The sequence below is a fragment of the Herpailurus yagouaroundi genome, unplaced genomic scaffold, assembly GCF_014898765.1.
Source record: "Herpailurus yagouaroundi ecotype Mexico unplaced genomic scaffold, PumYag 160, whole genome shotgun sequence".
Lineage (NCBI taxonomy): Eukaryota > Metazoa > Chordata > Mammalia > Carnivora > Felidae > Herpailurus > Herpailurus yagouaroundi.
Genome location: NW_024412401.1, coordinates 12,001,050 through 12,014,007, shown reverse-complemented (window position 1 = coordinate 12,014,007; position 12,958 = coordinate 12,001,050).

Sequence of the window (12,958 nt, the reverse complement as noted above, 5' to 3'; positions counted from 1 at the left end):
GGTTTAAATAAATTAAATGTGTTCATCTGTACTCTGTTGAAGTTGGATAAAAATTTCCATAGGTAGAATATATTCAGATGTGTCTTGTTACATTGATATTTATCATCTGTATCCTAGGCTCTAATACACTGAATTTCATATTATTCATGGAATTTTAGGCTCCAAAGCTTCCAGAATAGTCCTTCTGGTTTGACTTAGTACTTTTATCTTCTATATCCTTAAGGCTACATGTACTTTTTACTTGCTTATGCTAATATGTAAGCATTATTGCTTGCTTGCAATTAATTTAACTGCACATATTCATGCATCTTACTCAGTGACCTACAACTCAAATGAAAAAGAACATTTATTTATTTACTTATTTATTTAGTCAACACAAACTGAATAGACTAGCAGGACACAATCCTCTTTTTGCTTTCTTTTTTATTTATCACAGATAGATAAGAGAAGTATTATAGCAGAGTGATTAATCTCATGGTCATTGGAATCACTCAACAGTTATTCAAATCACACCCCTGTCACTGTGCCATTATTAGATACTTAAAGTTTCTCAGGTTATGTTTACTTATCTTCAGCGAAATGTAGAATTCTTTAAATCTAGTTAACTTAATGTAGTTAATTTAAACTTGTTACTGACTTTGGTCATTAGAGGCAAGATTCTACCACGTTTTCTTAAAATAGTATAAACCAAGATAAGGATTTCTAAAGAATAAGACCAAAAGAGACTGAACATATCTCTCTCAATTACACATAGTACTGAGGATATTAGAACAATTTTCCTTAAAAAAAAAAAAAAGTCATAGAGATGCAATACACAGTTTGGTAACTATAGTTAAAAATACTATATTGTGTTTTGAAAATTGCTGAAAGAGTAGATCTTCAAAGTTCTCATCACAAGAAAAAAAATGTATGACTATTTTGTGGTGATACATGTTAGATTTATTGTGATTTCACAATATATACAAATACTGAATCATTATGTTGAACACCTGAAACTAATATGCTGTTATATGTTGATTTTATCTCAGTATTTTTTCTTTTTAGTTTTTAATTTTTAAGTAATCATACAACCAAAGTGGGGCTTGAACTCACAACCCTGAGATTAAGAGTCATATATTCTACCAAGTAAGCCAGACGGGCACCTCTCACAGTAATTGTTTTTAGTTATGCTTTTGAAGACAAATTAGTAGTACTTGAATATGTGCACAGTTACATTCTGTGTTTGCTAGTGGTCTGCAAAATGTGGGGAGAATTACTAATAATCAGTCCCACTGTACAGCAAAAAAAAAAAAAAAAAAAAAAAGCCAAGCAAACAGGGAGATAAAATAAAAATGGCCAAATTCTAAAGTGTATCATCTCCTAACTTTTCTATGCCTATGCCAAGCAGCTTAATCCTAGTCCTCCTTACATTCTAAGTGGATCCCAATACCACCAAGCGTCAATACTTTCAAAGACTCATCCTCATTAACAAGTGCATCAGTAGATGGTCAGAATCTTCATTTAACTGAAGAGGTAGCAGAGGCCACAAACACCAATGCCTATGTGGGTCAGTAGAAAAGGTAAATGAGGAAAAAAAACAAATCTACCTGGTATAATAGGGACAAGAAAGGCAACAGGAAAAGAAAGAATAGAGTAAATTTAGAAGGAGCACCAACAACTTAGTTCCCAGACTTTAACATGCATACAATTCACCTGGGCATCTTGGTACAGTGAAGGTTCTGATCAAGGAGGTCTGAGATGGGTTCTGAGTCTTGCCTCTCACTAAATCATACAGAAAAATAAGTGTGGCCTCCAAACAGACTCCTCAGGCATTGTCTTCTACTACCTCCCAATATAGACACTGCTTGGCACTCTTCACATTGTTAGAGGAAACAGCTAGCTAGGTTTTGACAGGATGCCTGGAGGCCAGCAAAGGGGGAGTCAAGTCCTGTTTTTTGGAAAGTTAGCAACCTGTCCTGGCAACTTTTCACAAAGACACAAGAAATCTGCTTCAAACGAGACAGGCCCAAGACAAAGAAGGCCAGAGATTCTGACCAAGAAAGAGAGAAAAGTAGAGAAAACTTGCTCCCCCCAAGATCCCCTCCACAAATAATAGCATCTCACCCGTTAGTTAACAACTGCCAATGAAAGAGTTCCAAACTCTGCGGTGCTCAGCTCTCCCTTAAGTTCACCCACTCTCACTCTCACATCCCCAGAGTGGACTCTCATTTAATAAACTCTTCACTCACACCTCTTGCAACAAGACTAGGAGCCTCTGATAATGTCCCTGGGAGGGCTGGGCAGAGTCCTTAGGGCCTGGAGTTCTCCCCAGTTCACCGGCAACAACATAACTCAATTAAAAAGAGAAAACATCAGCAAACATCCAAATCAGCAAGGAAGAAGTCAAACTTTCACTCTTCGCAGATGACACAATCCTCTACATGGAAAACCCAAAAGATTCCACCAAAAACTGCTAGAACTGATACAGGAATTCCACAAAACTACAGGATATAAAATCAACATACAGAAATTGGTTACATTTCTATACAATCATAATGCTGCAGCAGAAAGAGAAAGCAAGGAATTGATCCCTTTTACAATTTTACTGAACACCATAAAATACATAGGAATAAACCTAACCAAAGAGGTGAAAGATCTGTAGGTTGAAAATTATAGAAAGTTTATGAAACAAATTGAAGAATACACAAAGAAATGGAAAAAAATTCCATGCTCATGGACTGGAAGGACAAATATTGCTAAAATGTTGATACTACCCAAAGCAATCTATACATTTAATACAATTCTGATCAAAGTGACACCAACATTCTTCACAGAGCTAGAACAAACAATTCTAAAATTTGTATGGAACCAGAAAAGACCCTGAAGAGCCAAAGTAATGTTGAAAAAGAAAACCAAAGCCAGAGGCATCATAATTCCAGACTTCAAACTGTATTAAAAATCTGTAATCATGAAGACAGTATGGTACTGGCACAAAAACAGACATACAGATCAATATGAGAGAAATAATCCCACCAAACCAATCAAAGGAGGGATGTGGAAATTCAGAGCACAGTGAAGCGAGGCTTTAATAAACCTTCTTGCAAGACCAGTGTCTGATGAGCAGAAACACTCAGGGAAGTTACAGCAGACAATTTATTTCCTAGCATGGAAGTCCCTCCCCTAGTTCCTCATTAGCTGAGTACTGTGGAGGTTACAGCCTTACCTGGATGTCATCGATGCCTAGGTAAGGCAAGGGTAGTCTCACTGGAACAAAGGTACATTCCCTGAGGTGATGCAAAGACCTCCCTTTGTTCTTTGGTGCATGCTCATCGCAAAGCTCTTGGAAATAAGCCCAGGAAATGGAGAGGGGAAGAAGAACCCAGAAGTGAAGTGTCTAAGGATTTGGGAGTCCACTGTAAGTTGGGGAGCAGTTCACACCATCGGGACCTCATTAAGATAAAAAGCTTCTGCACAGCAGAGGAAGCAATAAGCGAAACTAAAAGGTGACCAACAGTATAGGAGAAGATATTTGCAAATGACATATCTGACACGAGTTACTATCCAAAATCTATAAAAAATTTAGCAAACTCAATACCTCAGAAACAAATAATCCAGTGAAGATATGAGAAAAAGACACGAACAGATACTTTTCCAAAGATGATATCCAGATGGCTAACAGACACATGAAAAAATGCTCAACACCATCCATCATCAGGGAAATACAAATCAAAACCACAATGAGATACCACCTCACTCCTGTCACAATGGCTAAATGAACAATTCAGGAAACAATAGATGTTGGTAAGGAGGCAGAGAAAAGGGAACTCTTTTGCACTATTGGTGGGAATGCAAATCGGTGCAGGTACTCTGGAGAACAGTATGGAGGCTCCTCAAAAAATTAAAAATAGAACTACCATACAACTCAGCGATTGCACTAGGAATTCATCCAAAGGATATAAAACTGTTGTTTCAAAGGGGCATATGCACCCCAGTGTTTATAGTACTATCTTTAATAGCTAAATTATGGGAAGAGCCAAATGTCTGTTGACCGATAAATGGATTAAAAAGATTTGGGGTGTGTGTGTGTGTGTGTGTGTGTGTGTGTGTGTGTGTGTGTGTGTGCACGTGCGCATGTGTGTGGTAGAATACTACTCAGCTATCAAAAAGAATGAAAACTTGCCATTTGCAACAATGTGGATGGAACTAGAATGTATTATGCTAAGTGAAATACATCAGCCAGAGAAAGACAAATGTCATATGATTTCACTCATAAGTGGAATTTCCAAACAAAAACAAACACAAAAACAAAACAGATGAACATAGAGGAAGGGAAAGAAAAACAAAAAGAGAGAGGGAGGCAAACCATAATGGACTCTTAAATACAGAGAACCAACTAAGGATTACTGGAGAGGTGTGTGGCGGGGGGATAGATTAAATGGGTGATGGACATTAAGGAGGGTACTCATTGGGATGAGTACCGAGTGTTATATGTAAATGATGAATTGCTAATGTTTACTCCTGAAACCATTATTGCACTTTATGTTAACTATCTTGTATTTAAATTTAAAAAAAAGAGAAAGAAAACCCTAAAAAAATTCTTCTTTCTTATTATATGACTAAAACCTGAATAATGCATGTACATGGATATAATTCATTTTTTCTAATATTAAATAACACCAAATTACTAAATGACTAGCATATTTCTGTCCAACATTTGTTTTTTATGTGTGTTTTCTTAAAAGAACCTAAAAATTTAGGGGCACCTGGGTGGCTTAGTCGGTTGAGTGTCCGACTTTGGCTCAGGTCATGATCTCGTGATTTGTGGGCTCAAGCCCCACATCGGGCTCTGTGCTGACAGCTCGGAGCCTGGAGCCTACTTTGGAATCTGTGTTTCCCTCTCTCTCTGCCTTACCCCCGCTTGTGCTCTGTCTCTCAAAAATGAATAAATGTTTTTTAAAAAATTTTAAAAAAAGAACTTTAAAATTTAGAACAGTTTTATATTTACAGAAAATTTTCCAAAATGGTACCCAAAGTTCCGCATGATTATAGCACACAAAGAAGCAGTTTTGAAATGGGCACACGAATGCATTCCTCAGCCACACACCTGCATTCAGTGCAGAGGGAACAAGCAAAAATGCCCATCTCCAAGTTTCTCCCTGGAAGGCATTTAGCTGAGTACACAACTAGCTGCTACCAGAGGGTCCACTAACTTCTAATCAGCCTACTGAAACCCAAAATCTTCACTGTGTGTGAGTGTGGTTCCCAGCACCAGCTTTATAACACTTTATTATTATTATTATTATTTTTTAATAAAAAACTTTCTTCTGGCTACCATTCCCCCAGTGGAGCTTGTTATTTTAATGTGCTTCTTAACTTATTTAGTGACTTGATCATTTTAGTGACACTCATTTCCTCTCCACTTTGTGAAGCCTCTTCTGTGGCTCCTCAGGTAGCAGACCCGGCGGGTGCCAAAGGTTGTAACACTAGTTGTGGTAGAGTTTCTTTGGCGGCTTCTTTCCCTGACCACAGCCGCTGTTAAACTCCTGTAATTAACAGCTGATGGCTACATTGTTTTCAACAATACCTTACAGTAAAAACTGCTTCCCAGATTAATCCAATCAAATTCGTTTCCTGAAAGGAATAAATCCTGAAGTGGGTTTTAGATTTCTTCTAAATCCAGAAGAGCTCTTTCAAAGATCTCTTTCCCCATTTCTGCCTGACTAAAAAAAGCCTCACTCACTGTAAATGTAGCCTCAGCGGCAGGTGGCTGGTGGGGGGCAGGGGAGAGTGCTGCAAGATAAAATGCTGACATCCTGGGGTGCCTGGGTGGCTCAGTGGGTTAAATGTCTGACTGACCCAGGTCCTGATCTTGCATTTCCTGAGTTTGAGCCCCCCCCCCCCCCCCCCCAGGCTCTGTGCTGACAGCTCAGAGCCTGGAGCCTGCTTCGGATTCTGTGTCTCCCTCTCTCTCTGCCCCTCCCCTGCTCATACTGTCTCTCTCTCTCAAAAACAAACATTAAAAAAAGAAAGACATGCTGACATCCTATCCATATGATGAATCCAGGAAGATAGCCCTGTGAATGGGAGCTGCAGGGAAAGCGAACCCTATGTGTTGGTTATACCACTCTGGAGTGGAGTTTGTGTCTTGCTGAGCTGGGATGGTCAAGGTTCAGGCAAAGTTCTTGGTTCAAATACCAGAATCTCTCAACTCTTACCAAATTTAGAAGAATTTTTGAATAAATGTTTCATCATTTGCTGAGTGTCTACAGGATCATTTTCCGAAAATTTACTTTTTTTTAATATTTTTATTTATTTTTGAGAGAGAGAGAGAGAGGGTGAGAGAGAGAGAGAGAGAGGGAGAGAGGCAAAGAGAAAGGGAGACACAGAATCCTCAGCAGGCTCCAGGGGGCTCGAACACCTGAACTGCGGGGTCATGGTCTGAGCCAAAGTCGGACGCTTAGCCACCCAGATGCCCCTCAGAAACTTTAAATGGGTGTTTGTCTTTTAATAGTTTCTGCCAGTTTTACTGGAGAGCCGTTCCATGGGGTCCTTACACAATCCTACGGGAAGTGGGATTCCCTAACATCAACTTTTCTACTTCAAACATTCACCTTCTCAATTAAAAGAAATGAAAACAAGTGCATACTCCATAGCACAGAGTATCAGTTCAGCTTCCAAACGTGATAAGATGGAATTCACAGTCTTGAACCAAGGAGGTCATTGTTCAGACTTGTACTGTGTATGCTCCGTTTAGAGGAGTTTTAGAAGTATGATTCACTTAATTGTAAATGATACAGTCAATGGCAGTTTGTACTGCTAGCAAGAAGTGGCATATGATTACGAAATTTAAGATAATAAAGAAAATTGGAAATGAGAAAACAGCCCATGTTGCATATTGGCACGTATAATATATCCAGTATTGGCAAGATCTTCAGAGGACAAACATTAATCATGCAATGTGCTATATGCTCGTGTAACTAATTCATCACAGAAAAAGGCATTACACACTCCGTAAAATGTAATGATGGCAGCAAATTCCAGTTTTGTCAGTTGAAAGGCTTAATATTATGACTAGAAAATCAACCTCAATGTTGTGAAAAGGTGGGCCTACACCGGCCGACTCCATCTTGTTCTGTGTCCTTCACCTTGACCACACCTCCTCCCCTTGAGTAACCCCCCCTCACCTGCCTAACAGGACTCGGACCCTTCCCCAGGACCCTTCCCCAGCCAATCGGCTGAGGCCATAGCCATTACCTCACCAACTGCCCCAGGCCCCAATAAAACCTTCGTCCTTTTGAAACTCGCTCTCTCTCCCTGGTATCTCACCGCTGCGTCGGTGCAGGTAGGGGACTGAGCTCGAGCTAGCTCGAATAAAGGCTCTATGCTTTTGCATCGGACTCGGCTCCCTAGTGGTCTTTGGGGATCACGAATTCTGGGCATAACATTTGGGGGCTCGTCCGGGATCCCCAAGACCCCCAAGAGACCCCCGACCCGGAGAGCCTGACTGGCCACGGTTAGTGTCTGTTTGTTCTGTCTTTTCTGTGTGAGCTCATTTCTGGAATTCTGGTAGTGCCCGACACGGTCTAAGTGGACGCACTGGAGGACCACGGGCCGGGAGTTTCGGAAGACGTTCCGATTCTCCCTTCTGGAGGGACATGGAATCCCCTCAAAGGTCTGAGACGAGGCAGGTCACTCCCGCTGGTCAGTGTGAGGCAGTCGTCTTTGGAGGGATGTGGAATCCCCTCATTGGTTTTGGAGGGATGTGGAATCCCCTCAAAGGTCTAAGCTAGCTTTCAGTTTTGCTTCCATGGAGTTGGAAGACTTTCTAGGGGCCCTCTGTTTGTCTGTTTTTGTGTTTCTCTGTTTTGCTCTGTGGACTTACTGGACGGACGTTATGGGACAGACTCAGACTACTCCTCTAAGTATCATGATTGATCACTTTAAGGATGTGAGGGGAAGAGCTAACAACCTCAGTGTGGAAGTCCGAAAGGGTCGGTTGCAGTTTTTTTGTTCTAGCGAGTGGCCAACTTTCAATGTCGGATGGCCACCAGAGGGGACCTTCGACCTCCCTACCATCCACCGAATCAGGAGTATCATCTCTCAGCCTAAGACGGGCCATCTTGATCAGCTCCCTTACATTATCACTTGGCAGGACCTTGTAGAAGACCCACCCTCTTGGCTTAAGCCCTTCCTAACCCTGCTCCCTCCGGAGCCAAAACCCATTCTTGCTTTGCAGGAGACAGAGAAGAGGAAAAGTCTTACCCAGCCTTCAGCACCCCTCTACCCTGTCCTACAGGGGGGTACTGAAGAAGAATTAATTTTTCCTCCCCCGTATAACCCCTCTAGGATGCCTGAAGAACACCATCCTCCCCCTTCCGGGGGAGGCACATGCTGTTCCGAGAGCGGGAGGCAGAAACGCTCCAGGGGGAAGCCTGCTCTTTACCAGACAAAGGGCTCAGAGGGGGCAATCCACCTCCGCCGTCGACTCCACTATTCTGCCCCTGCGAGCCACCGGACCCCCAGACGCGGAGGGGAATCAGCCCCATCACTATTGGCCTTTCGCCACTAGTGACCTCTACAATTGGAAAGCTCAGAATCCTAAGTTTTCCGAGAAACCGGCAGGGCTTATTGATTTATTAGACTCTGTTCTTTTTACCCATCAGCCCACGTGGGATGATTGCCAGCAGCTTTTGCAGGTCCTGTTCACGACTGAAGAAAGAGAAATAATCCTCAGTGGGGCCCGAAAACTAGTTCCGGGCACAGACGGGAATCCCACGACCAACCAGGCTCAGATAGATGCCTCCTTCCCCTTAACTCGGCCCCAGTGGGATTTCAGCACAGCAGAAGGTAAGGAGAGGCTCCGGGTCTACCGCCAGACTCTAATGGGGGGTCTCCGAATGGCTGCTAGAAAGCCAACCAATTTGGCCAAGGTAGGAAATGTACAACAGGGAAAAGATGAATCTCCGGCTGCCTTTTTAGAATGGATCATGGAGGCATTCTGTACCTATACCCCCATGGATCCAGAGGCTCCGGAAAGCAAGGCAGCTGTTATCATGGCCTTTGTAAACCAATCGGCCATAGACATTAGGAGAAAATTACAGAAAATAGATAGACTAGGAGAAAAAAGTCTGCAGGACTTACTGGTGGTAGCTGAAAAGGTATATAATAACCGGGAGCCTCCTGAGGACAAGCAGGCTCGCGCCATGGTGGCTGCCAGCAGTAAACAGACTCGAGACCTGGCCAGAATACTACTAGCTACCACTGCTGACTTCCCCGAGGAACAAGACCTCCGTCTCCAGCAGCTGGCAGACGACACAAGAAAAGGTAAAAGCACCACCAAGGGGGGGAAGCAGAGACTGCAGAAGGATCAGTGCGCATACTGCAAGGGAGATAGGGCATTGGGCCCGAGATTGTCCAAAAAGAGCTGGCGGGAAGGGAAGCAAGACTGATCAAGTAAAAGTCCTAGAGCTGGATGAACTAAGTGATTAGGGGAGTCAGGGTTCGGACCCTCTCCCCGAACCCAGGGTAACTCTTAAAGTGGAGGGGACCCCATTGACTTCCTTGTCAACACCGGAGCACAACATTAGGTCCTCCGCACCCCACAAGGAAAACTAGCTAGCAAGAAGTCCTGGGTACAAGGGGCACCTGGTATGAGCCAGTATTCATGGACTACCCGAAGAACAGTAGATTTGGGGATGGGCCGGGTATCCCGCTCCTTTATGGTAATACCAGAATGCCCCTACCCACTGTTAGGACGGGACTTACTGACCAAGATTGGAGCTCAGATAACTTTCAGACAAGGGGGGGCCTCAGGTCACCGATGGCAAGGGCCACCCCATCCAGGTCCTGACCATGAAACTGGAGGATGCATACCTCCTCCACCAGGAGGCGCTCCCGAGAGAGAATAATATAGACAGATGGCTACAAGAATTCCCCTCGGTTTGGGCAGAGACGGGGGGGATGGGACTAGCCGCTCACAGGACCCCAGTCCTGGTAGAGCTCAAGCCAGGAGAGAGTCTGGTAAGGATCAAACAATACCCCATGTCTCAGGAGGCCTGGAAGGGGATCCAGCCACACATCCGGAGACTACGAAGCCTAGGGGTACTAGTTCCTTGCCAGTCTGCCTGGAACACCCCCCTACTGCCGGTCAAAAAGCCTCACACAAATGACTACCGACCGGTACAAGACCTCCGGGAAGTAAATAAGAGGGTCGCGGACATACACCCAACTGTTCCCAACCCATATACTCTCTTGAGCTCCTTAGCGCCCTCCAGGGTCTGGTATACTGTACTAGATTTAAAGGACGCCTTCTTCAGTCTGCCGCTGGCACCCCAGAGCCAACCCTTGTTCGCCTTCGAGTGGCATGATCCGGAGGAGGGCTACAGTGGGCAACTCACCTGGACACGGCTACCTCAGGGATTCAAAAATTCACCCACCATCTTCGACGAGGCACTACACGAGGACCTGGGGGAGTACAGAAGGGAGCACCCTGGTCTCACCCTTCTACAGTATGTAGATGACATCCTGATTGCTGCCAACACGGCCAAAGACTGTGAGCGAGGGACCCAGGACCTGCTGGCTACCCAGGGGGCCTTAGGATACCGGGCATCCGCGAAGAAGTCTCAGATATGCAGGGAGAGGGTAAGTTACCTGGGATATATCCTGGAGGGCGGACAGCGGTGGTTATCAGAAGCCAGAAAAGAAACTGTCCTAAAGATCCCTACTCCCACCTCCTGAAGAGAAGTGAGGGAATTCCTAGGATCAGCCGGCTACTGCCGCCTCTGGGTTCCAGGTTTTGCTGAGATCGCCAGGCCCCTATATGAAGCTACCAAAGAGGGGAAAACATTTAAATGGGCTGAAAAAGAAGAAACTGCCTTTAATCAGTTAAAAAAGGCCCTCCTAAGTGCCCCAGCCCTGGGCCTACCAGACATTACAAAGCCCTTCCACCTCTTTGTAGACGAACATAAGGGAATAGCAAAAGGGGTTCTAACTCAAGCCTTAGGCCCCTGGAACCGTCCAGTGGCTTACCTAAGAAACTAGACCCAGTGGCTGCTGGCTGGCCGCCATGCCTAAGAATTATTGCGGCCACAGCACTCCTAGTCAAGGATGCAGACAAACTGACCCTAGGACAGGAGATCTGGATCACGACCCCACACACCATTGAAGGGGTCCTGAAACAGCCTCCGGATAGATGGATGAGCAATACACGTATGACTCATTACCAGAGCCTCCTACTCAACCCTCCATGAGTGCGGTTCCACCCCAGTGCAGCCCTCAATCCTGCAACCCTGCTGCCCGACCATGACCTAGGTGCTCCATTACATGACTGTGCGGGAATCCTGGAACAGGTACATGGATTCCGGACGGAACTGACTGACCAGCCCCTCCCTGATGCTGAGGCTACTTGGTTCACTGATGGCAGCAGCTTTGTGCGAGACGGACACAGGTATGCAGGTGCAGCGGTGGTCACCGAAACGGACACCGTATGGGTGGAGGCTCTACCCCCTGGAACGTCAGCCCAGCGAGCAGAGCTCATAGCCCTCACCAAGGCGCTGAAGCTGGGAGCTGGAAAACGGCTTAACATCTACACAGACAGCTGTTATGCATTTGCCACAGCTCATATTCATGGGGCAATTTATCAGGAGAGGGGGTTACTGACGGCAGAAGGACGGACTATAAAAAATAAGCAGGAGATACTTAACCTGCTTACAGCCTTATGGCTTCCTGCCAAGCTAGCCATTATCCACTGCCAAGGGCACCAAAAAGCTGATAACCCAGTAGCTACAGGTAATCGAAAGGCTGACCAGGCAGCCAAGGCAGTAGCCCTTACTCCAGTCCCCACCATGACCATACAACTACCAGACCCGGGAGACCCAGTTTTACCAGACCAGCCCAAATACTCCCAGGAGGAGTTACAGTGGATCAAGAAACTCCCTATGGCCCAGGAGATAAAGGGATGGTGGTATACACCTAACAAGGAGCTCGTGTTGCCAGACCAGCTCAGAGTCTCAATATTAGAGCACATGCATCGGTCTACTCACATGGGGGCCTGAACATTAAGACTTAATCCGACATGCCGGAATTAAGATTCACCAACAGGACACCAAAATAGAGCAAGTTGTAGCTGCCTGCAAGACCTGCCAACTCACCAACGCAAGGGCCACATCAAATAAAAAAGGAACCAGGCTCAGAGGCACCAGACCGGGAGCCCAATGGGAAGTCGACTTCACTGAAGTCAAACCAGGAAAGTATGGTTTTAAATATCTTTTAGTATTTACAGACACCTTCTCTGGCTGGGTGGAGGCATACCCAACCAAGCATGAAACGGCTCAGACGGTGGCTAAGAAGCTACTAGAAGACATCTTACCCAGGTATGGTTTTCCTGCTATGGTAGGATCAGACAATGGACCAGCTTTTATCTCGCAGGTAACACAGGCAGTAGCCAAGGCGGTGGGGGCAAACTGGAAATTACATTGTGCTTATAGGCCCCAGAGCTCAGGACAGGTAGAAAGAATGAATAGAACCCTAAAAGAGACCCTTACCAAATTAACCATGGAGACTGGCAGGGACTGGGTGACTCTCCTACCGTATGCCCTTTACCGGTTAGAAACACTCCTTACACTCTGGGTTTTACTCCCTACAAGATCATGTTTGGCAGGCCACCCCCTGTTATTCCCAGCCTTCGAGCTGAACTTATTGCTGAGTTTAAAGATCAAGAACTTTTTCTTTCCTTGAGCGGGCTCCAGAGGGCTCACGAGGACATTTGGCCGCGCCTCCGTGCCATCTACGAGGCTGGCCCGATCCCGACACCTCATCAGTACAGGCCGGGAGACTGGGTCTACGTCAAGAGGCACCACCGAGAGACTCTCGAGCTGCGCTGGAAGGGACCCTACATCGTGGTGTTGACAACCCCCACCGCTCTCAAGGTAGACAGCATCGCGACCTGGGTCCATCACACCCACGTTAGGCCAGCGGACCC